General features: G+C 43.7%; 1 protein-coding gene across 1 annotated transcript in view; it reads left to right on the top strand.

The window, feature by feature from the left end:
• NUDT3 (nudix hydrolase 3) overlaps positions 1-21,933 on the top strand; it is a 150,488-nt gene that overhangs the window by 125,608 nt on the left and 2,947 nt on the right. The gene's annotated exons all lie outside the window — the stretch shown is intronic.

The following is a 21,933-nucleotide window of genomic DNA, read 5'->3' as shown; positions in this document are numbered from 1 at the left end:
CGGGCGGATCACGAGGTCAGGAGATCGAGACCATCCTGGCTAACACAGTGAAACCCCGTCTCTACTAAAAAAAATACAAAAAATAGCCGGGCGAAGTGGCGGGCACCTGTAGTCCCTGCAACTCGGGAGGCTGAGGCAGGAGAATGGCGTAAACCCGGGAGGCGGAGCTTGCAGTGAGCTGAGATCCGGCCACTGCACTCCAGCCTGGGCGACAGCGCGAGACTCCGTCTCAAAAAAAAAAAAAAAAAAAAAGAGATGATCATGTGGACAGTCTTGTTTCCCACCATCACACTGCCTGTGCTCACCCTTGCCAGGTTGGCATGGAGTACCCTGACCCCACTACTCACTACCCTTGGAGCCTCCAGTCACTTAGTACCTTAATCTCAGAGTCCCTAGCTTCAAAATGGAGATAATGACAGCTACCTCATAAAGATTATTAGTAGATTGAAAGAAATAACATACACGGGATATGTTATTGTCTCACTGTCCTATTAATGTGGTGTATGACATTGATTTTCTGGTGAACTACCCTTACATTCCTAGGATAAATCTTTGGTCATGGTATATAATCCTTTTTGATATGCTATTGGATTTTTTTTTTTTTTTTTGGAGACGGAGTCTTGCTCTGTCGCCCAGGCTGGAGTGCAGTGGCGGGATCTCTGTTCACTGCAAGCTCCGCCTCCCGAGTCCACGCCATTCTCCTGCCTCAGCCTCCTAAGTAGCTGGGACTACAGGCGCCCGCCACCGCACCCGGCTAATTTTTTGTATTTTTAGTAGAGACGGGGTTTCACTGTGGTCTCGATCTCCTGACCTCGTGATCCTCCCGCCTTGGCCTCCCAAAGTGCTAGGATTACAGGCATTTTATACTAGTTTACTAGTAGTTGGTTGAGGGTTTTTTGTTTTGTTTTGTTTTTTGTTTTTTTGAGGCAGGGTCTCACTCTTTTGCCCAAGCTGTAGCACAGTGGTGCTATCACGGCTAACTACAGCCTCAACCTCCCTGGGCTCAAGTGATCCTTCCACCTCAGTCTCCCAAGTAGCTGGGACTACAGGCGCATACCACCATGCCCAGCTAATTTTTTGTATTTTCTGTAGAGATGGGGTCTCACCATGTTGCCCAGGCTGGTCTTAAACTCCTGGGCTCAAGTGATCCTCCCTCTCAGCCTGGCAAAGTGCTGGGATTACAAGCATGAGGCACCACATCCAGCCTCAAGCAACTGTCTTGGCTCAATGTCCCAAGTGGCTAGGACTGCAGGCATGGGCCACCACGCGTGGCTAAAAAACTTTTTATTTGATTGATCGATTGATTGATTGATTGGTTGATTGCAGACAGTGTCTCGCTCTGTCGCCCAGGCTGGATACACTGGCACAATCATAGCTCACTGCAGCCTTGAACTTCTAGGCTCGAGGGATTCTGCTGCCTCAGGCTCCTGAGTAGCTAGGACTATAGGTGCTTGTTGAGGATTTTTGAATCTATATTCATAAGGAATATTGGTCTATAGTTTTCTTGTGGACTCTTTCTCTGGCTTTGGTATCAAGGTAATGCTGGCCTAATAGAATGTGTTAGGAAGTGGATCCTCTTCAATTTTTGCAAGAGGTTGTGTAGGGTTGGTATCCATTCTTTTTTTTCTTTTCTTTTTTTTTTCTTGAGGAGTCTCACCCTGTCGCCCAAACTGGAGTGCAGTAGTACAATCTCTGCCTCCCTGGTTCAAGCGATTCTCCCACCTCAGCCTCTCAAGTAGCTGGGATTACAGGCGCGAGCCACCACGCCAAGCTAATTTTTGTACTTTTAGTAGAGTCAGGGTTTCACCATATTGGTTAGCCAGGCTGGTCTTGAACTCCTGACCTCAGGTGATCCAGCTGCCTTGGGCTTACAAAGTGCTGGGATTACAGGCATGAGCCATCGTGCCCAGCTGTTGGGAGATTTTTGAGTACTGATTCTATCTTTTATTATAGGTCTGTTGAGATTTTTTATTTCTTCTTTAGTCAGTTTAGATAATTTGTGTGTTTCTAGGAATTTTTCCATTTCATCCAGATTATCTTATTTGTTGGCATAAAATTGTTCTTAGTATTTGCTTATAATCCTCTTAATTTCCGTAAGGTCAGTAGCAATATTTCTGCATTTATTTCCGATTTTAGGTATTTGCATCTTCTCTCTTTTTCTTAGTCTAAAGTTTTACTTCTTCTTTGGTCTTTTCAAAGAACCAACTTTGGTTTTACTAATTCTACCTTTTTTTTTTTTTTTTTTTTTTTTTGAGAGAGTCTCCCTCTGTCGCCCAGGCTGGAGTGCAGTGGTACGATCTCAGCTCACTGTAACCTCCGCCTCCCGGGTTCAAGCAGTTCTCCTGTCTCAGCCTCCGGAGTAGCTGGGACTACAGGCACCTGCCACCACACACAGCTAACTTTTTTGTATTTTTAGTAGAGACAGGGTTTCACCGTATTTGTCAGGCTGGTCTTGAACTGCTGACCTCAGATGATCTACCCACCTCAGCCTCCCAAAGTGCTGTAATTATAGGCGTGAGCCCCCAAGCTCGGCCAATTCTATTTTTTAAAATTCTCTACATCATTTATCTGTTATCTAATATTTATTGTTTCCATCCTTCTGCTGGGTTTAGGTTTTGTTTGCTCTTCTTTTTCTAGTTCCTCAAGGTGTAAAGCTAGGTTGTTGATTTGAGATCTTCCGGCGTTCACAGCTATAAATTTTCCTCTGAGTACTGCCTTTACTACATCCCATCAGTTTTGGTATGTTTTCATTGGTCTGAAAATATCTTATATTTCCCTAGTGGTTTCTTCTTTGACTTGCTGGTTTAAGAGTGTGTGGTTTACTTTCCACATATTTGCAAATTTTCCAGTTTTCTTTCCACATGTGATGTCTAGCTTCATTCCACTGTGGTCTGAGAAAGTACTTTGTGTGAGTTCAGTCCTTTGAAATTAATTGAGAATTCTTCTGTGGGCTAACACCTATGTTAGTAAGGGATGTTAACCTGTAGTTTTCTTTTGCACCTTCTTCTGCTTTTGATATCAGAGAAAAACTGAGTCAGAATGAGTTAGAAAATATTCTCTCCTCTCAATTTTTTGGAAGAGTTTAGGAGAGATTGGTATTAATTCTCCTTTAGATGTTTGGTTACAAAAAAAAAAATTCACCAGTGAAGTCATCTAATTCTGGGCTTTTCTTTGTTGGAAGGTTTTTAAGTTTATTAAGATCTGTTTTGTGGTCGGGCGTGGTGGCTCAAGCCTGTAATCCCAGCACTTTGGGAGGCCGAGACAGGCGGATCACAAGGTCAGGAGATCGAGACTATCCTGGCTAACACAGTGAAACCCCGTCTCTACTAAAAAATACAAAAAACTAGCCGGGCGAGGTGGCGGGCGCCTGTAGTCCCAGCTACTCGGGAGGCTGAGGCAGGAGAATGGCATAAACCCAGGAGGCGGAGCTTGCAGTGAGCTGAGATCCGGCCACTGCACTCCAGCCTGGGTGACAGAGCGAGACTCCGTCTCAAAAAAAAAAAAAAAAGATCTGTTTTGTGGCCTAACATACCATCTATCTGGGAGCGTGTTCCATGTGCACTTGAGGATACTGTATAGTCTGCTTTTGCTGGTGGAGGGCTCTGTGTATGTCTGTTAGGTCTAGTTGGTTTATACTGGTTTTCTTTTCTTTCTTTCTTTTTTTTTTTTTGAGACAGAGTTTCACTCTTGTTGCCCAGGCTGGAGCGATCTCAGCTCACTGCCATCTCCGCCTCCCAGGTTCAAGCGATTCTCCTGCCTCAGCCTCCCGAGTAGCTGGGATTACAGGTGCGCGCCACCATGCCCGGCTAATTTTGTATTTAGAGATGGGGTTTCTCCATGTTGGTCCAGCTGGTCTTGAACTCCCGACCTCAGGTGATCACCCACCTCTGCCTCCCAAAGTACTGGGATTACAGGCGTGAGCCACTGCGCCCGGCCTGGTTTATACTGGTTTTCAAGTCCTCTGTTTCCTTATTGATCATCTCTGTAGGAATGTATTCCACCCATTATTGAGAGTAGGGGATTGAAGTCTCCAACTACTATAGAACTGTCTATTTCTAAACAAATACCTCATGTTCCTGCTTATATGTGGAAAAATAAAACAATCAAACTCATAGAAGCAAAGAGTATATTGGCCAGGCACAGTGGCTGACGCCTGTAATCCCAGCACTTTGGGAGGCCAAGGAGGGCGGATCACGAGCTCAGGAGATCCAGATCATCCTGGCTAACATGGTGAAACCCCGTCTCTACTAAAAAATACAAAAAATTAGCCGGGTGTGGTGGCGGGCGCCTGTAATCCCAGCTACTCGGGAGGCTGAGGCAGGAGAATGGTGTGAACCCGGGAAGGGGAGCTTGCAATGAGCCAAGATCACGCCACTGCACTCCAGCCTGGGCGACAGAGCGAGACTCCGTCTCAAAAAAAAAAAAAAAAGAAGCAAAGAGTATGTTGGTGGTTACCAGAGGCTGGGGGTAGGCGGAATGGAGAGATGTTGGTCAAATGGTATAAAGTTGCAGTTAGACAGGAGGAATAAATGATAAGTATTTAAGGAGATGGATATGTTAATTAGCTTGATTCAATAATTCCACACTATATACATATATCATAATATCACTTTGTACCCCTTAAAGATGTAAAATTATAATTTGTCAAAAAATTAAAAAATTTAAATAGCAACTAAATAAAATAATGCTGCATAGGCCAGGCACCGTGGTGCACACCTGTAATCCTAGCACTTTGGGAGTCCGAGGTAGGAGAATCACTTGAATCCAAGAGTTCTAGACTGGCTTAAGTAATATAGTGAGACCTCACCTCTATAGAATTTTTTGTTTTGTTTTTTTTGAGACAGAGTCTTGCTCTGTCGCCCAGGCTGGAGTGCAGTGGCACGATCTCAGCTCACTGCAAGCTGCAAGCTCCGCCTCCTGGGTTCACGCCATTCTCCTGCCTCAGCCTCCTGAGTAGCTGGGACTACAGGCGCCCGCAACCTCGCCCAGCTAATTTTTGTATTTTTAGTAGAGATGGGGTTTCACCGTGTTAGCCAGGATGGTCTCGATCTCCTGACCTCGTGATCCTCCCGCCTCAGCCTCCCAAAGTGCTAGGATTACAGGCGTGAGCCACTGAGCCCGGCCAAAAAAATTTTTTTTTAATTAGCCAAGCATGGTGGCACACACCTGTAATCCCAGCTACTCAGGAAGTGAAGATGGGAGGATCACTTGAGCCAAGGTGGCGAAGGCTGCAGTGAGCCAAGACAGCACCACTGCATTCCAGCCTGAGTGACAGAGTGAGACCCTGTCTCAAAAAATAATAATCTGCTATAAATATTCTTGTACACATTTGTGAAGACATATATTTTCATTTTTTTCTGGGAGTGCACTTGTTGTGTCATTAGGTAAGTTTATATTTAAATGTATAAGAAAATTCTAAACAGTTTTCCAAAGTGGTTATACCATGCCACACTACTACCAGTGATGCATGAGAATTTCAGTTGTGCCATATTCTCTTAAAAATTAAGTATCTTTAATTCTTTTTTGAAAACTCTATTTCTCCCCTCAACTCTGTCAGTATTTGCTTCATATACTATGGTATTCTGTTGTTCAACATGTATATTATTATACTGACTGTATCTTCTTGATGAATTGACTCCTTTATCATTATAAAATGTCTTCCTTTATCTTGTGTAACAATTTTTTACTTAAAATCGATTTTGTCTGATATTAGTGTAGCCATTTTTGCTCTCTTTATGCTCTTCATGGGATACCTCTTCCATCCTTTCACTTTCAATTTATTTGTGTCTTTGAGTCTAAGTTTCTTATAAACCGCATATACTTAATGTACTTGGATTTGTTTTCTTTTTCTTTTCTTTTTTTTTTTGGAGACAGAGTCTCACTCTGTTGCCAGGCTGGATTGCAGTGGCGTGATCTCAGCTCACTGCAACCTCTGACTCCCTGGTTCAAGCGATTCTCCTGCCTCAGCCTCCTGAGTAGCTGGGATTATAGGCACATGCCACCACGCCTAGCTCGTTTTTGTGTTTTCAGTAGAGATGGGGTTTCACCGGGTTGGTACGGCTGGTCTTGAACTCCTGACATCAGGTGACCCACCCACCTCAGCCTCCCAAAATGCTGGAATTACAGGCCTGAGCCACCGCACCCAGCCACTTGGATTTTAAAAATCATTTCAAGGCTGGGTATGGTGGCTCAGAAAAAATACTTTTTCTGTTTTTTTAAACAGAGCAAGACTCCATCTCAAAAAATAAAATAAAATAAATAAAAATAAAAATAAAAATAAACATTTCTGGCCAGGCGCAGTCGCTCACGCCTATAATCCCAGCACTTTGGGAGGCCGAGGTAGGCAGATCATGAGGTCAGGAGTTCGAGACCAGCCTGACCAACATGGGGAAATCTGTCTCTTCTAAACAAAATACAAAAAGTAGGTATGGTGGCACATGCCTGTAACCCAGCTACTCAGGAGGCTGAGGCAGGAGAATCACTTGAATTCAGGAGCAGAGGTTGCACTGAGCCAAGATCGCGCCACTGCACTCCAGCCTGGGCAACAGAGTGAGGCTCCATCTATAAATAAATAAATAAAATAAAATAAACATTTCAACCATTTTTCAGTCTACAGTTCGGGGGCATTAAGTACATTCACATTGTACAACTATTGCCACCATCCACTTCTGGAACCTTTTTCCTCTTCTCAAACTGAAACTCTGTACACATTTAATAATAACTCTCATTCTCCTCTCCTCCTAGTCCCTGGAAAGTCCTATTCTTTCTATGAATTCGCCTCATGAGTGGAATCATACAGTTTTTGTTCTTTTTTTGATGGGCTTATTTCACTTAGCACACTGTCTTCCAGGTTCATTTCTGTTGTGGCACATGTGAGAATTCCATTCTTTTTGAAGGCTGAATAAAACATTCAATTGTATGGATATACATAGTCTGCTTATTCACTCAGTTGTTGAGGAGCACTTGGGTTGCTTCCGCCTTTTGTCTGTTGTTAATGCTGTGAACGGGGGTGTACAAATATCTGTTCAAATCCCTGCTTTCAGTGCTTTGGGTATATACAGATATGGTTTGGCTGTGTTCCTACCCAAATCTCAACTTGAATTGTATCGCCCAGAATTCCCACGTGACGTGGGCCCAGAGAAAGGTAATTGAATCATGGGGGCCGGTCTTTCCCATGCTATTCTCATGATAGTGAATAAGTCTCACAAGATCTGATTAGTTTGCCACAGGGGCAGGGCCCTCATGGAGAATCTCTACTAAGGCAGTGAGGAAGGGAAATGTGGGGTCGGAGCCCCCACACAGAGTCCTTCCTGGTGCACTGCCTAGTGGAGCTGTGAGAAGAGGGCCACCGTCCTCCAGACCCCAGAATAGTAGATCCACCTACAGCTTGCACCGTGGACCTGGAAAAGACACAGACACTCAATGACAGCCTGTGAAAGCAGTGGGAAGGAGGCTGTACCCTGCAAAGCCACAGAGGCGGAGCTGCCCAAGACCGTGGCACCCCCATCTTGCATCAGCATGACCTGGATATGAGACCTGGAGTCAAAGGACATCATTTTGGAGCTTTAAAATTTGACTGTCCTGGCCGGGCGCGGTGGCTCAAGCCTGTAATCCCAGCACTTTGGGAGGCCGAGACGGGCGGATCACGAGGTCAGGAGATCGAGACCATCCTGGCTAACACGGTGAAACCCCGTCTCTACTAAAAAATACAAAAAACTAGCCGGGCGAGGTGGCGGGCGCCTGTAGTTCCAGCTACTCGGGAGGCTGAGGCAGGAGAATGGCGTAAACCCGGGAGGCGGAGCTTGCAGTGAGCTGAGATCCGGCCACTGCACTCCAGCCTGAGCGACACAGCGAGACTCCGTCTCAAAAAAAAAAAAAAAAAAAAAAAAAAAAAAAATTTGACTGTCCTGCTGGATTTCAGAATGCATAGGCCCTGTAACCCCTTTGTTTTGGCCAATTTCTCCCATTTGGAACAGCTATATTTACCCAATACCTGTACACCCCATTGTATCTAGGAAGTAGCTAGCTTGCTTTTGATTTTATACGCTCATAGGTGGAAGGGACTTGTGTTCAGATGAGACTTTGGACTGTGGACTTAAGGGTTAATGCTGAAAAGAGTTAAGACTTTGGGGGACTGTTGGGAAGGCATGATTGGTTTTGAAATGTGAGAACATGAGATTTGGAGGGGCCAGGGACAGAATGATATGGTGTGGCTGGGTCCCCACCCAAATCTCAACTTGAATTGTATCTCCCAGAATTCCCATGTTTTGTGGGAGGAACCCAGAGGGAGATAATTGAATCATAGGTACGGATCTTTCCCGTGCTATTCTTGTGATAGTGAGTAAGTCTCACATGATCTGATGGGTTTATCAGGGGTTTCCCCTTTTGCCTCTTCCTCATTTTTCTCTTGCTGCCACCATGTAAGAAGTGCCTTTTGCCTCCTGCCATGATGCTGAGGCCTCCTCAGTCATGTGGAACTGTAAGTCCAATTAAACCTCTTTTTCTTTCTAGTCTCGGGTATGGCTTTATCAGCAGCGTGGAAATGAACTAATACAATATCCAAAAAAGTAGAATTGCTGAGTGATATGGTAATTCTTTTTTTTTTTTTTAAAGATGGGGTCTTCCCATGTTTCCCAGGCTGGTTTCAAACTCCTGAGCTCAAGCAATTCTCCTACCTCAGCCTCCCAAGTAGCTGGGACTACAGGCACACACCATGATGCCTGGCTTATTTTTAATTTTTTGAGGAACTTCCATACTGTTTTCCTTAGTGACTGCATCACTTTACATTCCCACCAGCAGGGTATAAGGGTTCTAATTTCTTCACATGTTCATGAACACTTTTTCTGTTTTCTAAAAATATATTATTTTAAAAATGTATTATTTAGAAAATATGCATCCTAATGGGTAGGAAGTGGTATCTCATTGTGGTTCTGAATTTTATGTTATTTTTTGGTAGAGATGGGGGTCTCACAACATTGCCCAGACTGATCTTGAACTCCTGGGCTCAAGCAATCCTCCCATGTCAGCTTCCCAAAATGCTGGCATTACAGGCATGAGCTAACATGCCTGACCCATTATGGTTCTGATTTGCATTTCCCTAATTATTAGTGATGTTGAACATATTTTTATTTGCCATTTGTCTTCCTTCTTTGGATAAATGTCTGTTCAAGAATAGTCGGATCATTTTAAAATCCATTCTGCCAATCTCTGTCTTGTATTCTGAGTGGTAAAATATAAATAATAGGGCGAACATGGTGGCTTACGCCTGTAATCACAGCACTTTGGAAGGCCGAGGTGGGGGAAACGCTTAAGGTCAGGAGTTCAAGACCTGGCTGGCCAACATGGAGAAATCCCATCTCTACTAAAAATATAAAAATTAGCTGGGCGTGGTGGTGCGAACCTGTAACCCCAGCTACTCGGGAGGCTGAGGCACAAGAATTGCTTGAACCTGGGAGGCAGAGGTTGCAGTGAGCTGAGATCATGCCACTGCACTCCAGCCTGGGTGACAGAACAAGACTCCCAAAAAAACAAGTCTCAAAAATATATATATACACACACACACACACATATGTATACATGTATATATATGTGTGTGTGTGTATATATATAAAATATAAAATTTACCATTTTAACCTTTTTTTTTGAGATGAAGTTTTACTCTTTTGCCCAAGCTGGAGTGGAGTGATCTCAACTCACTGCAACCTCCACCCACTGGGTTCCAGCCATTCCCCTGCCTCAGTCTCCCGAGTAGCTGGGATCACAGGTGTGCCTGCCACCACACCTGGCTAATTTTTTGTGTTTTTTAAGTAAAGACAGGGTTTCACCATGTTGGCCAGCCTGGTCTCGAACTCCTGACCTCAGGTGATCCACCTGCTTCAGCCTTCCAAAGTGCTGGGATTACAGGCATGAGCCACTGCACCTGGCCCATTTTAACCATTTTTAAGTGTAGAATTCAGTGTCATTAAGTACATTCACTGTCTTTTAATTGGTTAATTTAATCCATGTACATTGAAAGTGATTACTGATCTCAAAGGACTTATTTCTGCCATAGTATTGTGTTCTATTGTCTTACCTCCCTTGCTTTTTTTTTTTTTTTTTTTAAGAAAGGGTCTTGGCCAGACATGGTGGAGCATATCTGTAATCCCAGCACTTTGAGAGGCCAAGGTGGGAAGATCACTTGAGGCCAGGAGTTCAAGACCAGCCTGGGCAACAAAGCAAGACCCTGCCTCAAGAAAGAGAGAGGGTCTCACTGTGTCACCCAGGCTGGAGTGCAGTGGTGAGATCATGGCTCACTGCAGCCTTGAACTCCTGGGCTCAAGTGATTCTCCTGCCTTAGCCTCTTGGGTAGCTGGTACTACAGATTCATAACACCACACCTGGCTAATTTTTTTTTTTAGAGACAGGGTCTTACTATGTTAGTCAGGCTAGTCTTGTACTCCTAGCCTCAATCATCTCCCACCTTGGCCTCCCGAAGCATTGGAATTACAGGCATGAGCCACTGCCCCCATCCTGTCCTATCTTTTTTGTTCCTCAATTTCTTCATTACTGCCTTCTTTTGTGTTTGGTTGATGTATTTTTCTACTATACCATTTATATTTCATTTTCTATATATTTCTTAGTTGTTTTCTTTTCTTGTCTTTTAAATTTATTTTTGTAGAGACAGGGTTTCACCATGTTGCCCAGGCTAGTCTTGAACTCCTGAGCTTAAGTGATCCACCTGCCTCAGCCTCCCAAAGTACTGGGATTACAGTCATAAGCCACTGCGCCTGGCCCTATTTCTTAGTTATTTTCTTAATGATTACTATGGGAATTACAGCTAACTTACCAATAAATAGCCTATTTGTCATAAACAACTATGGAGGCCAGAAACCAATGGGTTGATATTTTAAAGTACTAACAGAAAAAAATTTTCAACCAGGAATTCTAGGCAAGGCATGGTAGCTCATGCCTATAATCCTAGCACTTTGAGAGGCTGAGGCAGGAGGAATGCTTGAGCCCAGGAGTTCAAACCCAGCCTAGGCAACACAGTCAGACCACATCTCTACAAAAAAAAAAATTAGCTAAGTGTGCTGATGTGCACCTGTAGTCCCAGCTACTCCAGAGGCCACGGTGAGAAGACTGCATGACCCCAGGAGTTCAAGGTTATAGTGAGCTATGATTGCACCACTGAGCTCCAGCCTGGGTGACCTTGTCTCTAAAAAAATAGAATTCTATATCCAGCAAGATAATCCTTTAACCTGAAGTAGAAATTAAGACATTCCTGGAAAACCAAAAACTAAGGGAATTTGTTTCTGGTAAAGAAATGCTAAAGGAAGTCTTTCAGACTAAAACAAAAGGACACTAGACAATAACTCAAATCTATACAAAGAAATAAAGGTCATTGGTAAAGGTAACTACATAGGTAAATATAAAAGCTAGTATTAGTGTATATTTGGTATATAATTCCTCTTTTTGTTTCCTGTATGATTTAAAAGACAAATGCATAAAACAATTATTATTATCATTATTATTTTTGAGGCGGAGTCTCGCTCTGTTGCCCAGGCTGGAGTGCGGTGGCTCAATCTTGGCTCACTGCAAGCTCCGCCACCTAGGTTCACACCATTCTCCTGCTTCAGCCTCTCAAGTAGCTTGGACTACAGGCACCCACTGCCACATCCGGCTAATTTTTTGCATTTTTTAGTAGAGACGGGGTTTCACCGTGTTAGCCAGGATGGTCTCAATCTCTTGACCTTGTGATCCGCCCACGTCGGCCTCCCAAAGTGCTGGGATTACCTGCGTGAGCCACTGTGCCCAGCCCAACAATTATTATAAATCTGTGTTAATATGTCCATAATATATGAAGATAAATTTTTTGTTAGTTTTTGGGTTTTTTTGTTTTTCTTTTTTTGAGACAGGGTCTCCATCTCTCACCCAGACTGGAGTGCAGTGGCACGATCTCAGCTCATAGCAACCTCCGCCTCCCATGCTCAAACGATTCTCCTGCCTCAGCTTCCCAAGTAGCTGGGATTACAGGTGTATGCCACCGTGCCCAGCCTGAAGATAAATTTGTAACAATAACAGCATAAAGGGAGGGGCAGAATTGAATAGGAGCTGTTAATGTACATTATTTATGTATTTATTTACTTTGAGATGGAGTTTTAATCTTGTTGCCCAGGCTGGAGTGCAATGGTGCGATCTCGGCTCACCGCAACCGCTGTCTCCCAGGTTAAAGCGATTCTCTTGCCTCAGCCCCCCGAGTAACTGGGAGTACAGGCATATATGCCACCATGCCCGGCTAATTTTGTATTTTTAGTAGAGACGGGGTTTCTCCATGTTGGTCAGACTGGTCTCGAATTCCCGACCTCTGGTGATCCTCCTGCCTCGGCCTCCCAAAGGGCTGGGATTACAGGCATGAGCCACCGTGCCTGGCTGTTAATGTACATTATTAAAGCTGAGGTGGTATCAGTTCAAACTGATTATGATTATTCTAAGTTTATCTATATTTTTCTTCTTTCATTTTTTAGACATGAGGTCTTGCTATATTGCCCAGGCTGGACTTGAAACTATTTCTTTTTAAGTACACTTTAGCAATTGGTGTCTTTCCATGTATTCTCCACTTAGCCTAAACTGCCAAATGTATTGGCGTAAAGTTGTTCCTAATATTCCCTAATTATTCTTTTATTATTATCTGTGAAGTCTGTAGTGAAGTTACCTATCTCTCTCTCTCTCTTTTTTTTTTTTTTTGAGACACTCTGTCAGCCAGGCTGGAGTGCAATGGCGCAATCTCGGCTCACTGCAACCTCCGCCTCCCAGGTTCAAGCAATTCTCCCACCTCAGCCTCCTGATTAGCTGGGACTACAGGTGCGTGCCACCACTCCTGGCTAAGTTTTGTACTTTTTTAGTAGAGACGGGGTTTCGCCATGTTGGCCAGGCTGGTCTCAAACTCCTGACCTCAGGTGATTCCCCCACATTGCCTCCTAAAGTGCTGGGATTAGAGGTGTGAGCCACCAAGCCCGGCCCTCATTTTTGATATTAGTGATTTGTGTCTTTTTTCCTCATCAATCTGGCTAGAGGTTTATACATGTTGTTGATCTCAAGAAGCAGCTTTTGATTTCATTGATTTTCTGTATTTTTTTATTTTCTAATTTTTTTTATTTCTGCAGGTTTTTTTGGTATTTCTTTTCCTCTTCTTACTTTGTTTTTAGGTGGTAGCTAAAGTCATTGACACGAGACCTTTCTTTTTTCTGTAATACAGGCATTTAGTGCTATAAGTGTCTCTTCATTTTAGAGGCATCCCACAAATTGCGATATGTTGTTTTCATTTGCATTCAGTTCAAAATAAATTCTAATTATTCTGTGATCCAGAGGTGTGTTAATTCAGTTTCCAAGTGTTTGGGGATCTTCCAAGAATCTTCTTCTTTTTCTTTTTTTTTTTGAAACGGAGGCTCACTCTGTTGCCCAGGCTGGAGTGACGTGGCGCGATCTCGGCTCACTGCAAGCCCCGCCTCCCGGGTTCACGCATTCTCCTGCCTCAGCCTCCCAAGTAGCTGAGACTACACGCACCCATCACCACGCCCGGCTAATTTTTTTGTTGTATTTTCAGTAGAGATGGGGTTTCACTGTGTTAGCCAGGATGGTCTCAATCTCCTGATCTCGGATCCGCCCGCCTTGGCCTCCCAAAGTGCTGGGATTATAGGCGTGAGCCACCGCGCCCAGACCCAAGAATCTTTATGTTATTCATTCCTAATGTAATTTCATTGTGATCAGATAACATACTTTGTGTTTTTTTGTTGTTTGTTTTTTTGAGATGGAGTTGAGCTCTTGTTGCCCAAGCTAGAGTGCAAGGCCCACTGCAACCTCTGCCTCTTGGGTTTAAGAGATTCTCCTGCCTCAGCCTCCTGAGTAGCTGAGATTACAGGCATGCACCAACATGCCCAGCTACTTTTTGTATTTTAGTAGAGACAGGGTTTCACCATGTTGGTCAGGCTGGTCTCAAACTCCTGACCTCAGGATTCACCCACCTCAGCCTCCCAAAGTGCTGGGATTACAGGTGTGAGCAGCCACACCCACTCCATACTTTGTATTACTTGAATATTTTTTAATCTTTGGAGACTTATTTTATGGACCAATATATTATCTATCTTGATAAATGTTCTCTGTGCAGCCATTATTAGGTAGAGTGTTTTATAAATGTCAATCAGATCAAGTTGATTGATTGACAGTGTTGTTCAAGTCTGCATGTCCTGGCTGATTATACTCTCTACTTGTTTTATCAATTACTGAGAGGAGTATTTAAATCGCTGACTATAATTGTGATTTTTTTTTCCTTGCAGTTCTTCTTTTTAAAAAATATTTATTTATTTAGAGACATGGTCTTGCTGTGTTGCTCAGGCTGGAGTGTAGTGGGTATTCGCAGACACTATCATAGTGTCCTGCAATCTTTAGCTCCTGGGCTTAAGCAATCCTCATGCCTCAGCCTCCAAGTAGCAGAGACTACAGGTGTGCCACCACACCTGGTCATTTCTTGCAGTTCTATCAGTTTTTGTGGCGAATATATATATAATATATATAATATAATATAATATATATATATAATATATATATATTTTGTTGTTGTTGTTGTTGTTAGAGTTATGCTCTTGTTGCCCAGGCTGGAGTGCAATGGCGCAATCTTGGCTCACCGCAACTTCCGCCTCCCAGGTTCAAGCAATTCTCTTGCCTCAGCCTCCCGAGTAGCTGGGAGTACAGGCGTGTGGCACCACGCCAGGCCAATTTTTGTATTTTTAGTAGAGACAGGGTTTCTCCATGTTGGTCAGGCTGGTCTCCATCTCCCGACCTCAGGTGGTCTGCCCACCTCGGCCTCCCAAAGTGCTGGGATTATAGGCGTGAGCTGTTTCATACGTTTAGAAGCTCTCTTATTGGGCACATGGACATTTAGGATTGTTATGTCCTTGATTAACGTTTTTGTTATTATGAAATTACCTTCTTTGTGTCTGGTAATATACTCTGCTCTGAAATTAACTTTGCTTGATATTATCATAGCCCTTCCAGCTTTCTTTTGATTAATGTAAACATAGTGTAAGCATCTTTCCACCCTAAGCATATTTGAATCTTTACATTCAAAATGTATTCTTGTGGGCAGCATGTATTGAATCTTGCTTTTTTATCCAGTCTAAAAATCTCTGATATTTAAATAGGTTGTTTAAACCATTTACTTTATTATTATTTTTTTTTTATTTTTATTGAGACAGGGTCTTACTCTGCTTTCCAGGCTGCAGTTCTGTCATGCAATCCCAGCTCACTGCAGCCTCAACCACCTGGCCTTAAGTGATCCTCCCACATTAGCCTCCAGGTAGCTAGGATTACAGGCATGTGCTACACACTGGCCTTTTTTTTTTTTTTTTTTTTTTTTTTTGGTAGAGATAGGGTCTTCCTATGTTGCCCAGGCAAGTCTTGAGCTTCTGGGCTCAAGCAAATCTCCCACTTCAGCCACTCCAAGTTCTTGAATTATAGGCAAGTGCCACCACGCCTGGCCTCCCATTTACTTTTTTTTTTTTTTTTTTTTTTTGAGATGGAGTCTAGCTCTGTCATCCAGGCTGGAGTGCAGTAGCGTGATCTTGGCTCACTGCAACCTCTGCCTCCTGCAGATACTCCTGCCTCAGCCTCTTGAGTAGCTGGTATTACAGGCATGTGCCACCACGCCCAGCAAATTTTTGTATTTTTAGTAGAGATAGGGTTTCACTGTGTTGGCCAGGCTGGTCTTGAACTCCTGACCTCGTGATCCACCCGCCTTGGCCTCCCAAAGTGCTGGGATTACAGGCGTGAGCCACCGCATCTGGCTCCCATTTACTTTTTTTTTTTTTGAGATGGAGTCTCACTCTGTTGCCCAGGCTGGAGTGCAGTGGCACGATCTTGGCTCACTGCAAGCTCCGCCTCCCAAGTTCACACCATTCTCCTGCCTCAGCCTCCTGAGTAGCTGAGACTACAGGTGCCCACCACCACATGTGGTTAATTTTTTTTGTATTTTTAGTAGAGACGGGGTTTCACTGTGTTAGCCAGGATGGTCTCGATCTCCTGACCTCGTGATCCGCCTGCCTCAGCCCCCCAAAGTGCTGGGATTACAGGCGTCAGCCACCGCACCCGGCCCCTGTTTATTTTTAATGTAATGGTTGATATAGTTATGTTTCATTTTATCATCCTTTTTTTTTTTTTTTTTTTGAGATGGAGTCTTGTTCTGTTGCCAAGGCTGAAGGGCAGTGGCATGATATCGGCTCACTGCAACTTCCTCCTCCCACGTTCAAGTGATTCTCCTGCCTCAGCCTCCCGAGTAGCTGGGATTACAGGCACCCGCCACCATGCCTGGCTAATGTTTGTATTTTTAATAGAAATGGGGTTTCTCCCTGTTGGCCAGGCTGGTCTCAAACTGTTGACCTCAGGTGATCCACCCGCCTCAGCCTCCCAAAGTGCTGGGATTACAGCGTGAGCCACCGTGCCTGGCCTTTGCTATTTGTTTTATAGTTGTCTTACCTGTTCTTGGTTCCCCTGTTCCTCTTTTTCTTTTCTTTTCTTTTTTTTTCTTTGAGATGGAGTCTCACTCAGGCTGGAGTGCAGTGGCGCGATCTCGGCTCACTACGAGCTCCACCTCCCGGGTTCACACCATTCTCCTGCCTCAGCCTCCTGAGTAACTGGGACTACAGGCACCCGCCACCACGCCCAGCTAATTTTTGTTATATTTTTTAGTAGAGACAGGGTTTCACCATGTTAGCCAGGATGGTCTCGATCTCCTGACCTCGTGATCCGCCTGCCTCGGCCTCCCAAAGTGCTGGGATTACAGGTGTGAGCCACCACGCCCCACCCCCCGTACCTCTTTTTCTGCCTTTTATTTTTTTAAGATTTCTTATTTTATATTCCACTTTATTTTCTTTGTTGGTATCTATAACTCTTTGTTACTTTATTAGTTACTTTAGGGTTCATACTATATATATCGTCAACTCACCACAGTCTATCATTAAGTGATATTATACAACTCATATATATATGAATATAGTAGTATATTCCCATTTCTTTCCCAACCTTTATGCTATTAAAGTAATACATAAATTGCATCCTTTATATTTATTGAGCCTTGGTTTTATTTGTTTTGTTTTTTCTGAGATGGAGTTTCACTCTTGTCACCCAGGCTGGAGTGCAGTGGTGTGATCTCTGCTCACTGCAACCTCCGCCTCCAGGGTTCAAGTGATTCTCCTGCCTCAGCTCCCAAGTAGCTGGAATCACATGCATGTGCCACTACACCTGGCTAATTTTTGCATTTTTAGTAGAGACGAGGTTTTACCATGTTGGCCAGGCTGGTCTGGAACTCCTGACCTCAGGTGATTCACCCACCTAGGCCTCCCAAAGTGCTGGGATTACAGGCATGAGCCACTATGCCCAGCCAAGACTTGTTTTGTGGCTCAGAATATGGTCTGTCTTGATAAATGTTCCATGTGCAAAAGTCTCACAACACAATATTGGGTTTTTTGTTACAATCTATTACTTTTTCTTTTTTTTGAGATAGAGTCTTGCTCTGTCTCCCAGGGTGGAGTGCAGGGGTATGATCTCGGCTCACTTTAACCTTCACCTCCCAGGTTCAAGCGGTTCTCCTGCCTCAGTCTCCCTGAGTAGCTGGGACTACAGGTGTGCGCCACCACACCTGGCTATTTTTAGTAAAGACGGGGTTTCGCCATGTTAGCCAGGCTGGTCTCAAACTCCTGACCTCAGGTGATCTGCGCACCTTGGCCTCCCAAAGTGTTGGGATTACAGGTGTGAGCCACCATGCCTGGCCTCAATTACCTCTTTAAAAAGATTTAACTAACAAGACGGGGCAAGCTGGGCATGGTGGCACGCATCTGTAATCCCAGCTACTTGGGAGGCTGAGGCATGAAAATTGCTTGAACCAAGGAGTTCTAGATCAGTCTAGGCAATATAGGGAGAACTGGTCTCCAAAAACAAACAGGCCGGGCGCAGTGGCTCATGCCTGTAATCCCAGCACTTTGGGAGGCCGAGGCGGGCGGGTCACCTGAGGTCAGGAGTTTTAGACTAGCCTGGCCAACACGGTGAAACCCTGTCTCCATGAAAAATACAAAAATTAGCTGGGCGTGGTGGCGGGTGCCTGTAATCCTAATTACTCAGGAGGCTGAAGCAGGAGAATCACTTGAACCAGGGAGGCGGAAGTTGCAGTGAGCCGAGATGGCACCATTGCACTCCAGCCTGGGCAACAAGAGTGAAACTCAGTCTCAAAAATAAGTAAAAAAGGCCAGGCGCGGTGGCTCAAGCCTGTAATCCCAGCACTTTGGGAGGCCAAGATGGGCGGATCACAAGGTCAGGAGATCGAGACCATCCTGGTTAACCCGGTGAAACCCCGTCTCTACTAAAAAATACAAAAAACTAGCCGGGCGAAGTGGCGGGCGCCTGTAGTCCCAGCTACTCGGGAGGCTGAGGCAGGAGAATGGCGTAAACCCGCGAGGCGGAGCTTGCAGTGAGCTGAGATCTGGCCACTGCACTCCAGCCTGGGTGACAGAGCGAGACTCCGTCTCAAAAAAAAAAAAAAAAAAAAAAAAGTAAAAAAAAGCAACCAAACAAAAATGGTGGGGTGTGTGGGGGGGAATATATGTGTATATGTGTGTGGAATATATGAGCATATGTGTATGAACATATATACACACTGACACATAAATATATTTACATATATATTTACTCACATAACTACCATTTTCAGTACTCTTCATTCCTTTAGGTAGGTCCATATTTTTTTTGTTGTTTTTTTAAAGTAGGTTTTTAGGGAACAGGTGGTGTTTGGTAAGTTCTTTAGCAGTGATTTCTGAGATTTTGGTGCACCCATCACCTGAGTCATGTACACTGTACCCGGTGTGTAGTCTTATATCCCTCACCCCCTCCCACCCTTTCCCCCAAGTCCTCAAAGTCCACTGTATCATTCTTATGTCTTTGCATCCTCATGGCTTAGCTCCTACTTACAAGTGAGAACACAGGTGTTTGGTTTTCCATTTCTGAGTTACTTCACTTAGAATATGGTCTCCAACTCCATCCAGGTTGCTACAAATCCCATTATTTCATTCCTTTTTATGGCTGAGTAGTATTCCATGGTGTGTATATATATATCACATTTTCTTTATCCACTTGTTGATTGATGGGCATTTGGGCTGGTTCCATATTTTGGCAATTCCAAATTGTGCTGCTATAAACATGTGTGTGCAAGTGTCTTCTTTCTTTCTTTCTCTCTCTTTTTTTTTTTTTTTTTTTGAGACAAGGTCTCGCTGTGTCTCGTTCTTTTGCCCAGGCTGGAGTGGAGTGCACTGGCGTGATCTCGGTTCATTGCAACCTCCACCTCTTGGGTTCAAGTGATTCTCATGCCTCAGCCTCCGAAGTAGCTGGGACTACAGGTGTGCGCCACCATGCCCAGCTAATTTTTGTAGTTTTAGTAGAGATGGGGTTTCACCATGTTGGCCAGGCTGGTCTCAAACTCCTGACCTCAGGTGATTCGTCCACCTCGGCCTCCCAAAGTGCTGGGACTACAAAGTGCTGAGCCACTGAGTCCAGCTGCAAGTGTCTTTTTTCATATAATGACTTCTTTTACTCTGGGTAGATACCCAGTAGTGGGATTGCTGGATCAAATGGTAGATCTACTTTTAGTTCTTTAAGGAATCTCCACACTGTTTTCCATAGTGGTTGTACTAGTTTACATTCCCACCAGCAGTGTAAAAGTGTTCCGTTTTCACCACATCCATGCCAATATCTATTGTTTTTTGTTTCTTTTTTTTTTGAGGCGGAGTCAGTCTGGCTCTGTCACCCAGGCTAGAGTGCAGTGGCACGATCTCAGCTCACTGCAAGCTCCACCTCCCAGGTTCAAGTGATTCTCCTGCCTCAGTCTCCCAAGTAGCTGACATTATAGGGGCATACCACTACACCTGGTTAATTTTTTGTATTTTTAGTAGAGATGGGGTTTCATTGTGTTAGACAGGGTGGTCTCAATCTCCTGACCTCATGATCCACCCGCCTAGGCCTCCCAAAGTGCTGGGATTACAGGTGTGAGCCACTGTGCCCGGCCTGTTTTTTGGTTTTTTGATTATGGCCATTCTTGCAGGAGTAAGGTGGTATCACATTGTGGTTTTGATTTGCATTTCCCTGATCATTAGTGATGTTGAGCATTTTTTCATGTTTGTTGGTCACTTGTATATCTTTTTTTTTTTTTTTTTTTGAGAATTGTCTATTCATGTCCTTAGCCCACTTTTTGATGGGATTGTTTTGTTTTTTTTCTTGCTGATTTGTTTGAGTTTCTTGTAGAATCTGGATATTAGTCCTTCGTTAGATGTATAGATTGTGAAGATTTTCTCCCATTCTGTGGGTTGTCTGTTTGCTGATTATTTCTTTTGCTGTGCAGAAGCTTTTTAGTTTAATTAATCCCATCTATTTCTCTTTGCTTTTGTTGCATCTGCTTTTGGGTTCTTCGTCATGAAGTCTTTGCCTAAGCCAATGTCTAGAAGGGGTTTTCTGATGTTATCTTCTAGAATTTTTATGGTTTTAGGTCTTAGATTTACATCTTTGATCCATCTTGAGTTGGTTTTTGTAAAAGGTGAAAGATGAGGATCCAGTTTCATTCTCATGTGGCTAGCCAATTATCCCAGCTCCATTTGATGAATAGGGTGTCCTTTCCCAACTTTATGTTCTTGTTTGCTTTGTCAAAGATCGTATCATCGGCAAACAGTGACAGTATGACTTCCTCTTTACCGATTTGGATGCTCTTTATTTCTTTCTCTTGTTGGATCATATTTTTATTTGGTACAATTACCTTTTTGCCTGAAGAATTTCCTTTAACAGTTCTTGTAGTGCAGGTCTACTGGTGATGATTCCTTTCAGTTTTGTATATCTGAAAACATGGTTTTCAAAAATTTTTAAATTTTATGGTTCAATTTTTATCTATTTATTTATTTTGAGACTGGGTTATGAGACTGGCTAATGTTTGTATTTTTAGTAGAGACAGGCTTTCACCATGCTGCCCAGGCTGGTCTCAAACTCCTGGGCTCAAGTGATCCACCCGCCTCAGCCTCCCAAAGTGCTGGAATTACAGGCGTGAGTCACCACGCCCAGCCTGAAAACATCTTTATTTCTTGTTTTTGACAGATTTTTTCCCCAATATTCTAGACTGAGAGTTTTTTCTTTAAGTAGTTAAAAGATGTTGCTCCACCATCTTCTCACCTGGATTGTTTCCAGTGAAATCTTATGTCATTCTTAACTTTGTTCCTCTGTGTGTAACATCTTTACCACTGGCTTTGAGCAATTTGATTACGATGTGCTTTGGCATAGTTTCTTCATGTTGCTTGTGTTTGGGTTTATCGTGCTTCCTGGGTCTGTAGGTTTATAGTCATCTTTAAGTTTGAAAAGTTTTGTGTTGTTGTTGTTTTGTTTTTTGAGACAGAGTTTTGCTCTTGTTGCCCAGGCTGGAGTGCAATGGCATAATCTCAGCTCACAGCAACCTCTGCCTCCCAGGTTCAAGCGATCCTCCTGCCTCAGCCTCCCAAGTAGCTGGGATTACAGGCATGCACCACCACGCCTGGCAAATTTTTGTATTTTTCAGTAGAGATGAGATTTCTTCATGTTGGTCAGGCTGGTCTTGAACTCCTGACCTCAGGTGATACACCTGCCTCGGCCTCCCAAAGTGCTGGGATTACAGGAGTGAGCCACCACGCCTGGCTCAAGTTTGGAAAGCTTTTGGTCATGATTTCTTCAAATATTTTTCTGTCCTTTTTTTCTTCTCCTTTTGGACCTCTAATTATCCATATATTAGGCCATTTACGGTTATCCCACAACTCACTGATCCTTTTTAAATTTTTCTTTGTTTTTTTTTTTTTTTAATTTTTTAATCTTTGGGTTTCATTTTGGGTAGTTTCTATTGCTATGCCC

Source organism: Chlorocebus sabaeus, chromosome 17 (assembly GCF_047675955.1).
Source record: "Chlorocebus sabaeus isolate Y175 chromosome 17, mChlSab1.0.hap1, whole genome shotgun sequence".
Taxonomy (NCBI): Eukaryota; Metazoa; Chordata; class Mammalia; order Primates; family Cercopithecidae; genus Chlorocebus; species Chlorocebus sabaeus.
The sequence above is the reverse complement of the archived record's forward strand: the minus strand, read 5'-3'. Positions and strand labels throughout refer to the sequence as shown.